This window comes from Phyllostomus discolor, chromosome X (assembly GCF_004126475.2).
Source record: "Phyllostomus discolor isolate MPI-MPIP mPhyDis1 chromosome X, mPhyDis1.pri.v3, whole genome shotgun sequence".
NCBI lineage: Eukaryota > Metazoa > Chordata > Mammalia > Chiroptera > Phyllostomidae > Phyllostomus > Phyllostomus discolor.
Genome location: NC_050198.1, coordinates 65,626,106 through 65,637,197, shown reverse-complemented (window position 1 = coordinate 65,637,197; position 11,092 = coordinate 65,626,106). Strand labels below are relative to the sequence as shown.

At 34.7% G+C, this 11,092-nt stretch overlaps 1 protein-coding gene across 4 annotated transcripts in view; it reads left to right on the top strand.

Moving 5' to 3' along the window:
- Positions 1-11,092, top strand: part of DIAPH2 (diaphanous related formin 2) — a 914,500-nt gene that overhangs the window by 350,126 nt on the left and 553,282 nt on the right. The gene's annotated exons all lie outside the window — the stretch shown is intronic.

Below are 11,092 nucleotides of genomic sequence, written 5' to 3'. Positions count from 1 at the left end.
ATGACCTGGAATACTTTTTTCCAGCCCCTTCTTGCCTTCAAGGTTTCTTTTGAGAAAACAGCTGATAGCCTTATGGTAATTCTGATTTTTCAGATCAGGACTGGAGGGTGTTGAGTGAAAGTTGCCTGCATGCAGTTGCTCCAGGCTGTAGAAGAACTCACAGAGGCTATGCTTACAATTTAGAGTGACTTGACTCTAGGATTTTGCCATAGGAAAATCTGTCTTACTTGTTATCTTGGTTTTACCAGAGAAACACATATATGCCAGCTGGTAAGTTCCATGAGAGTGATGGAAATAGAAAACATAATTCAATCATAGAATTGTAATTTTTAAATGTAATACGTAGCAATGAATGACTCTGACATCTTTAATGCAATTTAATTATGGGTATAACAGTTGATGTTCAACAACTATGAAAAGATGGCTTTGGATTTGTTAATTAGAATGCATTTTAATTTCTGATGCATAGATTTTAAAGAATTGTTATAATTTGGCAAAATAATATTTTCATTCAATTGAGGAAACATTTTTTTAAATGTCTATCATGTGCCAAATTGGTATTCATTTCTTGTGATACAAGTATGGTCAGTATATGGCTGATAGCTTTAAGAATCTCACACTTAATTAGGGAGCTGGATATCTAAATTACTGATAATTCCATATATTAACTTCTATATCCATGCTAGGAACAAAAATGCTGAGGAGGCCCATAGGAGGATGTAGTTAATTCTGCTTGGTAGATTTCAGGGAGGCATCCCAGAGGACATGGTATTCTAACCTAGCCAAATGTTTTCAGGCTGAGAATGAGTCGGATATAAAGACCTTTCAGCAAAGCTTAGAATTATATGTGGGGACTATTATTTTAATTTCCAGCCAGGTTTTGAAAGGGCCGGAATGTCATGCTTGTTACTTAAGCTTTATCCTATAGGTTGTGAAAAAACTAAGTATATAAAAATATCATAATATTTTAAAAAGTACCTCAGTAATGAATATGTAGAAGAAATTAAAGTGAAAAAATGCGAAACAAAGGTTTAGCAGACTACTGTACATTCCTAGCTCTTCCATACACGTTAATACATTCTTGTAGTCATTCATCTGTTCCCTCTCAAAACAAAGGTTGTGTATAATTCATTTTTGCTTTTACATTGCCTACTGTAGTACATAGCTGTAGAATAAATGAATTAATGTATGAATGAATGGACTAAGCAATAATTGTTGAAGGCTCTGAAGAAGGGAGTACAAATGGAGGCAAAATTTTGCATGGCACAGGCAAGCTTAGGGAGAGAAGAGTCATTAATGACTTGATGGCTTCTTGTATGATATATATATTGGGTTACTATGCCTTTAACGTATATAGTGGTCAGACAAACCACTTTTCATGTTACTGGATGTGAGTTCATTTTGGATCATCTTTATTTGAAGGCCCTGTGGAAGAGGTAAGAAATTCGGTTTATGCATCTGAACCTCAAGGGGAAGGCCTTTATCTCTATTTTTATATATTGTTGTACATGATATTATGAATATATATGTATTGCAACACACATCTATTAATATAGATTTGGAAGTTAGCAACATCACCCATATCTGCTGTTAATAATTTTCGATTAAAGCATAGGACAATTTCTAGGAAGGAGTAAAGAGAACAAAGAGCTCACACTTCTCGATTCATAACTCATCTAATAGAATGGGGCTCTCCTCTATTATCAAGGGATAAACTTGAAGTAGTTGTTTTTCATTATGTGTGTTTATGCAGTTCATTTTCATTGATTACATGCTTTAAAAGGGTTTAATGTGGCCAAGTATTGAAGATGTAGCTGTAAGAGCCTTTATGTGGTGGTAAACTTCAGCTTTTAATAACTGCTGAAAATGCAGTGTTTTTCTCTCTTATTGTAGTTGACAGGTGTTTTGTTATTATTTTCATACTCTTTATTTTGCCAAAAGGCAACTCATTCCTGAAGGCATTTTATGCCAGGGACATTTTATTGTACTTTGTAATTAAAGCTAGGTTTTATACTATCTTTGGACTGTGTGTTTTTACTGTGGATTATAAATTACTGGAATTGCTTAAGCAAAATTCATATTGAGATTCTTTAGTTTCAATCTGGTAATGGGTATATGCATTAGAAAGTAAGTCCAAAAAACTGCCAGCAGATAATCATCCTTGAATTTGGGAAATAAACTCAGTATATCATGTTTCAATTATCATGAAACATATCAGTGTGTATACTCATTGATTTATTTCTGTTGTTTTTGTGAAACCAGATTTTTCCTTTATCAGATTTAGCAGTGGAATTTGAAATAATTAGTATGCTTACCTGTAACTTTACAGAACCTCATTTCTTTGTATAACCCATTTGGTTAGACTGCACATGTTCAGCATTTGTAGAATGATTGCTGGGATACAATGGATAGGAATTGTTATTTATTGAGGTTCTTAAGTGCCAGCCACTCTTCTTCGTATTTTACACATGATAGTTCATTGATGAACTGATAAGCAAACACTGAGTGAGGCAGCATACTGTAGTGGAAGGAATATATACTGGAAAGCTCTATTGTTTTGAGTTTGACTCCCAGATTTGTCGCTTGTTATATAGACAAAGCTACTTCACTGTCCTGAGCCTGAGTTTTTGTATAGTTAAAATGGGGTATTTACTTTAAAGAGTTATTATGATACTTATGATACTAAAGTGATGGGGATATTTAATCTTTGGCACTAATTAAATAGGAGATGACATAATAGTCAACATCAATAATAAGTAATATTAGAAAGAAAATTAAATGTTTGATTTTCTTTGGGTATTATTATTAAATTATAGTTCATGCACAGCATTCATAGACATAGGTATGTATAAGCAATCACCTTTTAAATGAAACTTAAAACAAAATTTTAATCAAAATATTAATTTGGCAATCATCTTGGATTTCATTGCTTTCTGAAGGTGGTGAGTTTTTCTTGGAACTCTTTCATTTGCTTTGGTAACACCTAGCCACCTACTGGGAACTTAACTATTTCTTTAATTATATTGCATTGAAATTGTTTGGAATAGTATGCGTTTGTCACTAAATTGACCCAGCAAATTTTATTCTTTCCTTGAATGTTTTCTCTTAATAAGACTACAAATGCAGTTGGTAAATTGAGAAATCTATCCGCTGTCTTGTTGGTAGGCCTCTTTGCTGATCCATCTGTACTCAGTTTAGAGGGAAGCTGTAATCACTACCATGAGGTCTGCATATGGTTAGATTTTACACCTTCAGGACACCATGGGTAAATGGGTAACAGCCAGTTTATTTTCTCCAGCTAATATTGTAGATAAACACTTCATATTTTAGTTTAGCCCTAAAATGACATAATTAAACAGTGTTCTAATATTTATTCAGTAACTTTTGTAATTCAATGAAAATGGCAATGGCTGCTGCTTGTGGAACATTTCCCATTGAACATACCATTCCACTTTTATTCATTTGTTGACTCATCTAGATGGAATTGCTGTGTTTCTTTGCCATAGATATTGACAACACCTTATGAGCTGTGCTTCTTATATAAACATTTAGTTCTCTAAACAATAATTTCCAGCCTAGTTTGGTTCATACTGCTATGTAATAATTTTCTGTTCGTATGACACAGGAAAATGTTATTTTGTCATCAGTAAAAAGAGGATGTGGTACTTACTATTTGGACTTTATTTTCCTGGTTGATTGCATTAAGGAGCAATTCCAGGAAGCTTTGGACCATTGTATCACCATATTCCATTATAGATATTGATGAAACATGGATTGCTGAATAGTATAATCTTTTTGGCACAATTTCTATTGATTTTGTCTGGTAAGTCATTGTGTGCTGGGTTTGTTCTGAAGTTATTTTGGGAATAAGAGCTGTTCTTGAATTTGACAATCAGGTGTCCTCTTGTCAAAGGCAAAGTATATAAACCTGAGATTCAATTACATTGTTTCTGTCTCCTTCATACTATAAAGTTGTTTTTCCTAATTAACTTCTCAAGTAAGTGGTCTTTACTCATTGTTTTCATTCATTTCTTCCTCACACCTGTCATGTGGTTTCTGTTGTGACTGCTCTCTTAAAATTCCTTTATGGTCTGAAATGGCCTATTTGTTCTCTAGGTTTTGTTGTTGTTTTTGGGACTTAGACTATGCTAGACCTTCCTGCCATTTTTGATATTGTTAATGATTTCCTATTATTGAAACATTCCTCTTTGCCATTGGAGGGACAGTATACCCCCCTGTTTATCATACCTATTCCATTGTTCTTTTTGCCCTGTTAATTGTTCACTCTTTTTTGTGTCTGTGAGTTTGGGCATTCTATAGGGCCTAATCTTCTGTCTTGGATTCTTTCTCACTGAGTGTTCAGTCAATTATTAAGCCTCAATTACATCTTGAAGAGAGGAGATCATCAAATTCTCCTTTCTATTTCTGCACCTTCATCATTTTCTATTCTAATCTTTCACATATTTTATTCACATACTATTTCTTGAATATCATTTTCTAGATTCTGTAGGAAATGACATGGGCATGGAAAACAAACAAACAAAAAAAAAAACATTATGCTTAGCGAAACAAGCCTGTCAGTGAAAGACAAATACCATATGATCTCACCTTTAACAGGAACCTAAATAACAAAACAAAGAAACAAGCAAAATATAACCAAAGACACTGAAATAAAAGACAGGCTGATGGTGACTGGAGGGGAGAGAAGAGGGAATTTAAGGAGACAGTGGGAAGGGTTCACAGGAACAAACTTAAAGGACACATGGTCATAAGCTAAGGGGAAGGTGGTAATGGGAGGGAAGTGGGGTGGGTGGGAGGGGGGACTGGATTGGGAGTAAAAAGGAGAAAACTGTATTTGAACAATGATTAAAATAAAAAAAATGAAAAAAAAAACTTTGTTGTTTTCCCTGTGAACTTGTAACTTAGGGAAGGCAGTAAGATGCATACACGCACCTTAAAAGTAGGGCAGCACATGGAAAATACCTTATCAGGGATGTACATAGGCAAGGAATACGCTGGTAATTGCAGAAGGTTCATAGACAAAGTGGTACTTTATTTGGGTCTTAATAGATAGATACAGGTTTGACAGCAAAGATATAAAGGTATGCAAGCATAAAGTATTTTGTAAGTATTCAGTACTCCTGTAATACCTTTACTAACTTTAGGTGGACTTGCCCTAAGTAGACAATAGGCAAAAATTATAATATTTACAAATAGAACCTGTAATCTTTTCATGTATATTAAGCACATAGAATAACTGTATCCATAATAACTCATGCCATACCCATAATGTATTAAAATACATATGTAGGATGCAGAACTTCAAGAGTGATTTTAAATAGTGTAACCATTTCTGTGGTATCAGAGGTAATTTCTGCTCTTTGATTTCTGATTTTGCTTATTTGGATCCTCTCCCTTTTTTTCTTGATGAGTCTGGTTAAAGGCTTGTTGATTTTGTTTATCTTTTCAAAGAACGAACTACTGGATCTATTGATCCTTTGAATTGTTCTTTTAGTCTCTATATCATTTAATTCTGCTTTGATCTTGGTTATTTGCTCCTTGTACTATCTCTGGGCTTTGTTTATTATTGTTCCTCCAGTTCTTGTAAGTATAGCCTTAGGTTGTTTATTTGAAATGGTTCTATCATTTTTAGCTAGGCCTGAATTACTAGGAACTTCCCCCTCAGGATTGCCTTTGCTATGTCCCATGGGTTTTGGACTCTTGTGTGTTCATTTTAATTTGTTTCCAGAAACGTTTTGATTTTTTCCTTGATCTTATTGTTAACCCATTCATGGTTTAATAACATGTTATTCCATCTCTGAGTTTGAATCGTTTTGAGATTTTTCCTTGAAGTCAGTTTGTACTTTCAAGCCCTTGTAGTCTGAGAAAATGCTTGATATGATTTCAATTTTCTTGAATTTGTTGAGGCTTGTTTTGTGTCCTATCATGTGGTCTATCTTTGAAAATGTTCCATGTGCATTTGAAAACAATGTGTACTTTGTTTCTTTGGGAAGGAAGGTTATATATATATAAATATATATAATCAGTTAAGTCCATTTGCTCTAATGTGTCATTCAATGCCACAATATCCTTCGTGATGTTTTGTTTGGAAGGTCTGTTCATTAATGACAGTGGATTATTAAAAACCCCTAACATAATTGTGTTGTTATCTATATCTTTGTTGAAGGCCGCCAAGTCTTTTTTTATATATTTGGGTTTTCCTATGTTGGGTACATAATACAATCTCCCAAAACTAAATTCAGAAGAAGCCAAAAACGTGAACAGACCGATAATGGCTGGTGAAATTGAAGCAGTAATCAAAACACTCCTAGCACATAAAAGCCATCGACCGTATAGTTTCACAGGAGAAGTGCACAAAACATTTAAGGAAGAGCTGATCCCTCTCTACCTTTCTCAGACTATTCCAAACAATCCAAGAAGAGGGAAGACTCCCAAACGCTTTTTATGAGCCCAGCATCACCCTAATCCACAAACAAGACAAAGACACAACAAAGAAAGAATATTATAGGCCAATATCACTGATGAACATAGATGCTAAAATCTTCAACAAAACATTGGCAGACCACATACAGCAATACATTATAAAGATCATACACCTGTAACTGGCTGTGAGGTGGGGATGGGTAGGGCAGAGAGGAGTAAGGGGGGATAATGGAGACAACTATAATTGATCAACAATAAAAAAGATCATAAAACATGATTAAGTGGGATTCATCCTAGGTATGCAAGGATGGTACAATATTTTGGAAATCAAAAATACATTACATAAACAAAAGCAAAGACTAAAACCACATGATCATACCAATAGGTGCAGAAAAAGCATTTGATAAGTTAAAGCACCCATTTATGATACAAACACTTAGCAAAGTGAGAATAGAGGGAACATACCTCAAAGATGATAAAGGCCATATATGGGAGACGTACAGCCAACATCATACTCAATGTGTAAAAACTAAAAGCTTTCCCACTAAGATCAGGAACAAAACAAGGGCGTGTGCTTTCACCACTTATATTCAACATATTATGGGAAATTTTAGCCACCTCAATCAGAAAAGAAAAAAAAAATAAAGTCATCCAAATTGGAAAGGAGTGAGTAAAACTGTCATTGTTTGCAGATGACATGATAATGTACACAGAAAACTCTACAGACTCCACCAAAAAACTGTTCGACCTAATAAGTGAATTAGGCAAAACAGCAGAATACAAACTCAATATGCAGAAATAAAAGGCATTTTCTATATCTGCAGTGAAATATCAGAAGTGGAAGCTAGGAAAAAATCTAATATACAATTGTGACAAATATAAAGTATCTAGGAATAAACCTAACCAAGGAGGTAAAAGATCTGTACTGAGCAAACTATGCAACACTGAAGAGAGAAATTAAGGAAGACACAAATAAATGGAAGGATATGATGTGTTCATGGATTGAAATAATTAGCATCATCAACATGTCCATACTACCCAGACAATTTATAGATTCAATGCAATCCTTATTAAAATACTAATGACATGATTGACAGATATAGAACAAACACTTCAAATTTTTATATGGAAGCATAAATGACCCTGAATAGACACAGCAATTTTGAGGGGAAGAACAAAGTAGGGGGGAATCACAATAAGTGACATCAAACTATATTACAAGGCTACTGTAATGAAAACAGTTTGGTACTGGCATGAAAACAGACACATAAACCAATGGAACAGAATAGAGAGCCCAGAAATAAACCCAAGTCTTTATGATCAATTAATATTTGAGAAGAGGAAAAGGACATAAAATAGAATAAAATCGCCTCTTTAACAAATGGTGCTGGGAGAGCTGGACAGCTACATGCAAATAAATGAAACTTGATCACCAACTTACACCATAAACAAAAATAAACTCAAGATGGATAAAAGACTTAAACATAAGTCATGACATGATGAAAGTCCTAGAGGAGAACACAGGCTGGAAAATCTCAGATATTCCATGCAGCAATATTTTCCCCAATATGTCCCGTAGAGCAAGGGACATAAAGGAAAGAATAAACAAATAGGATCTCATTAAAATAAAAAGCATCTGCATGGCTAAAGAGAACGTCATCAAAATGAAAAGGGAACCAAGTGTATGGGAAATATATTTGCAAATGATACCTTGGAAAAGGGTATGATCCCCAAAAGAGATAAAGAACTCACAGGACTGCACACCAAGAAGACAAACAGTCCAATAGAAAATGGGCAAAGGACCTGCACAGACACTTCTCCAAGGAGGACATACAGAGGGCCCAGAGGAATATGAAAGGATGGTCAGCATCACTAGCCATCAGAGAGATGCAAAGTAAAACCACAATACAATAGCACTTTACACCAGTCAGAATTGCCATTATAAAAAAAATCAGCAAACAACAAATGTTGGCGAGGTTGGGAAAAAAGGAAACCCTGGTGCACTGTTGGTGGGATCGCACACTGGTGTAGCCACTGTGAAAAACAATATGGAATTTCCTCATAAATCTAAAAATGGAACTGCCTTTTGGCCTGACAATTCCACTGGTGGTATTACACATAAGAACCCTGAAACACCAATCCAAAAGAACTTATGAACCCCTAATGTTCCTAGCAGCACAATTTACAATAACTAGTTGCTGGAAGCAACCTAACTACCCTTTAGTAAATGAGTGGATCAAAAAACTGCGGTACATTTACACAGTGGAATATTACACAGCAGAAAGAAAGAAGGAACTTCTACCCTTTGTGATAGCATGGATGGAACTGGAGAGCATTTTGCTAAGTAAAATAAGCTAGACGGTGAAAGACAAATACCATATGATCTCACCCGTAAGTGGAACCTAATCAACAAAACAATGAATTGAGCAAAATATAACCAGAGACATTGAAATAAGGAACTGACAGTAACGGGAGTGGACGTGGGATGTGGGTAATGGGAAAAAGAATGGGGAGGTAGTAAAGGAACATGTATGCAGGACCCATGGACAAAGCCAAAGGGGGTGGGATTTAGGGTGGGAGATGGTGGTGGGTTTGGCAGGGGAAAGTGGTGGTGGGAAAATGGAGACAACTATAGTTGAACAGCAACAATAAATCAATAAATAATAAGTAAATTTTTTTCTGTTTTCACTTATACCTATTGTATCTTCCATGCCTTTAAAAAAAAGTATTGTGCTGGATATCAGATATAATCTGTGCCATTTTAAATGTCTTATCTGACTTACTTCCATTATATTTAAGTGGAAAGCTAGATATGTTAAACCTTCTTTCAATTTTTTTAAGGCTTGTCACCCCCTAGTTTGGTGTTCAGGTTTTTTACCTGATATTTTAGTATGATTTTTCAGTACGAAATAGGAATCCATCACTTCTTATTATCCAGTTTGAAGCTTTTACTTTGATTATATTTTTTGTGGTGTTTCACTTCCAAATTTTATATATTGACCTCCTGCTCTCTTTGTACTTATAACCAGGGCTTAAGTTCATGTTCAATGTGGTCTAAATTGCAAGCCAAGGCATACTTTGATGGGAGCATGAGGAAAGGAACAATGAGTCCCCATAGTGATCAGACAAAATTCACCTGGGTAAAGTAAAGACCAGCCTATTGGCAAGAACAGCAAGTTTGAAATAGCTGCTAGGGAAAAGGGTCAGCAGGTTGGTGTCCTGATCCAGTAAAATTTATTTGCTGTTTGAGACTATTAGCAGGTACTTCTTACCTGGGTTATTACTTTCTCTTTGATGTTTCTGGTAAAATCTTCAATTTGATGGATTCCTGATTTCTTTTTACATAATGCATGCTTCATTCTAATCTTCTTGAGATGTATTTTACTTTATATGGTAATACTCTATCTCATTTTACAGATTTCAGAGAATTTGGGAAGACATCCATTGAAGTTGCAATGTACATTTGAGTGTCCTTTTGCCCTGAGATTAAGTGTTTAATCCTAAACATTGTTTTTAGCTTATATATGCCTTTATAAACAATACAGTACCTTCTATTATGTACCTCTTGAGCTAAAAAGTTAATAAAAGGTACACAATAGGCAATTATCATTTCTACAATAAGTACTAGGTTTATGTTATTGTTTTATAGTATATCTTTTGAAGTTATATTAAAAATTCTCTGTACCAGAGAAGATAATATTATTAAAAGATAGTTCTCACAGGAGACAGAGTTCTCATATCTGGGCCCTCATCCAAAATTTTTTTTAAAAGTTCTTACAAGCTTACAGCCCAAACTATTTCTTGACTGTGTCGAATGAAGTACCTCATGGAAGCTCATTGTTAAACTGAAGCCACCTATGATATTTTTAATGATATACACATTCCTATCTCAGTTATGTTTATCAGTGACTCAACATCAGACACAGTGCACCTATTGAATAGGTTTCACAGAAGTTGACTTAATTTACTTTGATAAATAGCTTACATGTTGAACTCAGGTTATCATTCTCATTGTGTATAGGTGGTAACAACATGCTACTATCTGCGAGCATAACTGCAATTGACCTTGACATAAACAGAGTATTCTATTTAGAAATATGTATTTGCACTAGAATTTGGTTCTCAAGATATATTGTTATTGAGATACAGGTTCTAAGGCATGCAAGCTTTAAAATGTCCACATAGTGGGCAAAGCAATGAAACCAAGCTGTGGTATGCTTACTTAGTATAATGTCTAGATCAACTATGGGTTTTGGTTAAACTGAAATTTTGCCCTTTTGAAGACTCCAGGTTTTATGGGAAATATTTTGTCTTTTCCTATTTTGCATCTTCCAAGTCCTTACCAGCCTTGGTTGTTTTAGTCAGTTGGTATAATAGGACAATGTTTATATCCAGTCAGGATAAATCTGTCTTCAACTACCTTTCACTTTCCTTTTCAATGACAAATTATTATTTTTTCACATTATTTTACTGTTGTTCAAGTACCATTGTCTATGTTTCTCTCACACCCCTCCCCCCACCTCAGCCATCCCCACTCCCCATACTCCATCTTTTTTTTTCTTTTTTTAAAATATTTTATTTATTTATTTTTAGAGAGGTAAAGGAAGGAGAAAGAGAGAGGGAGAGGGAGAGAGAGAGAGAGAGAGAG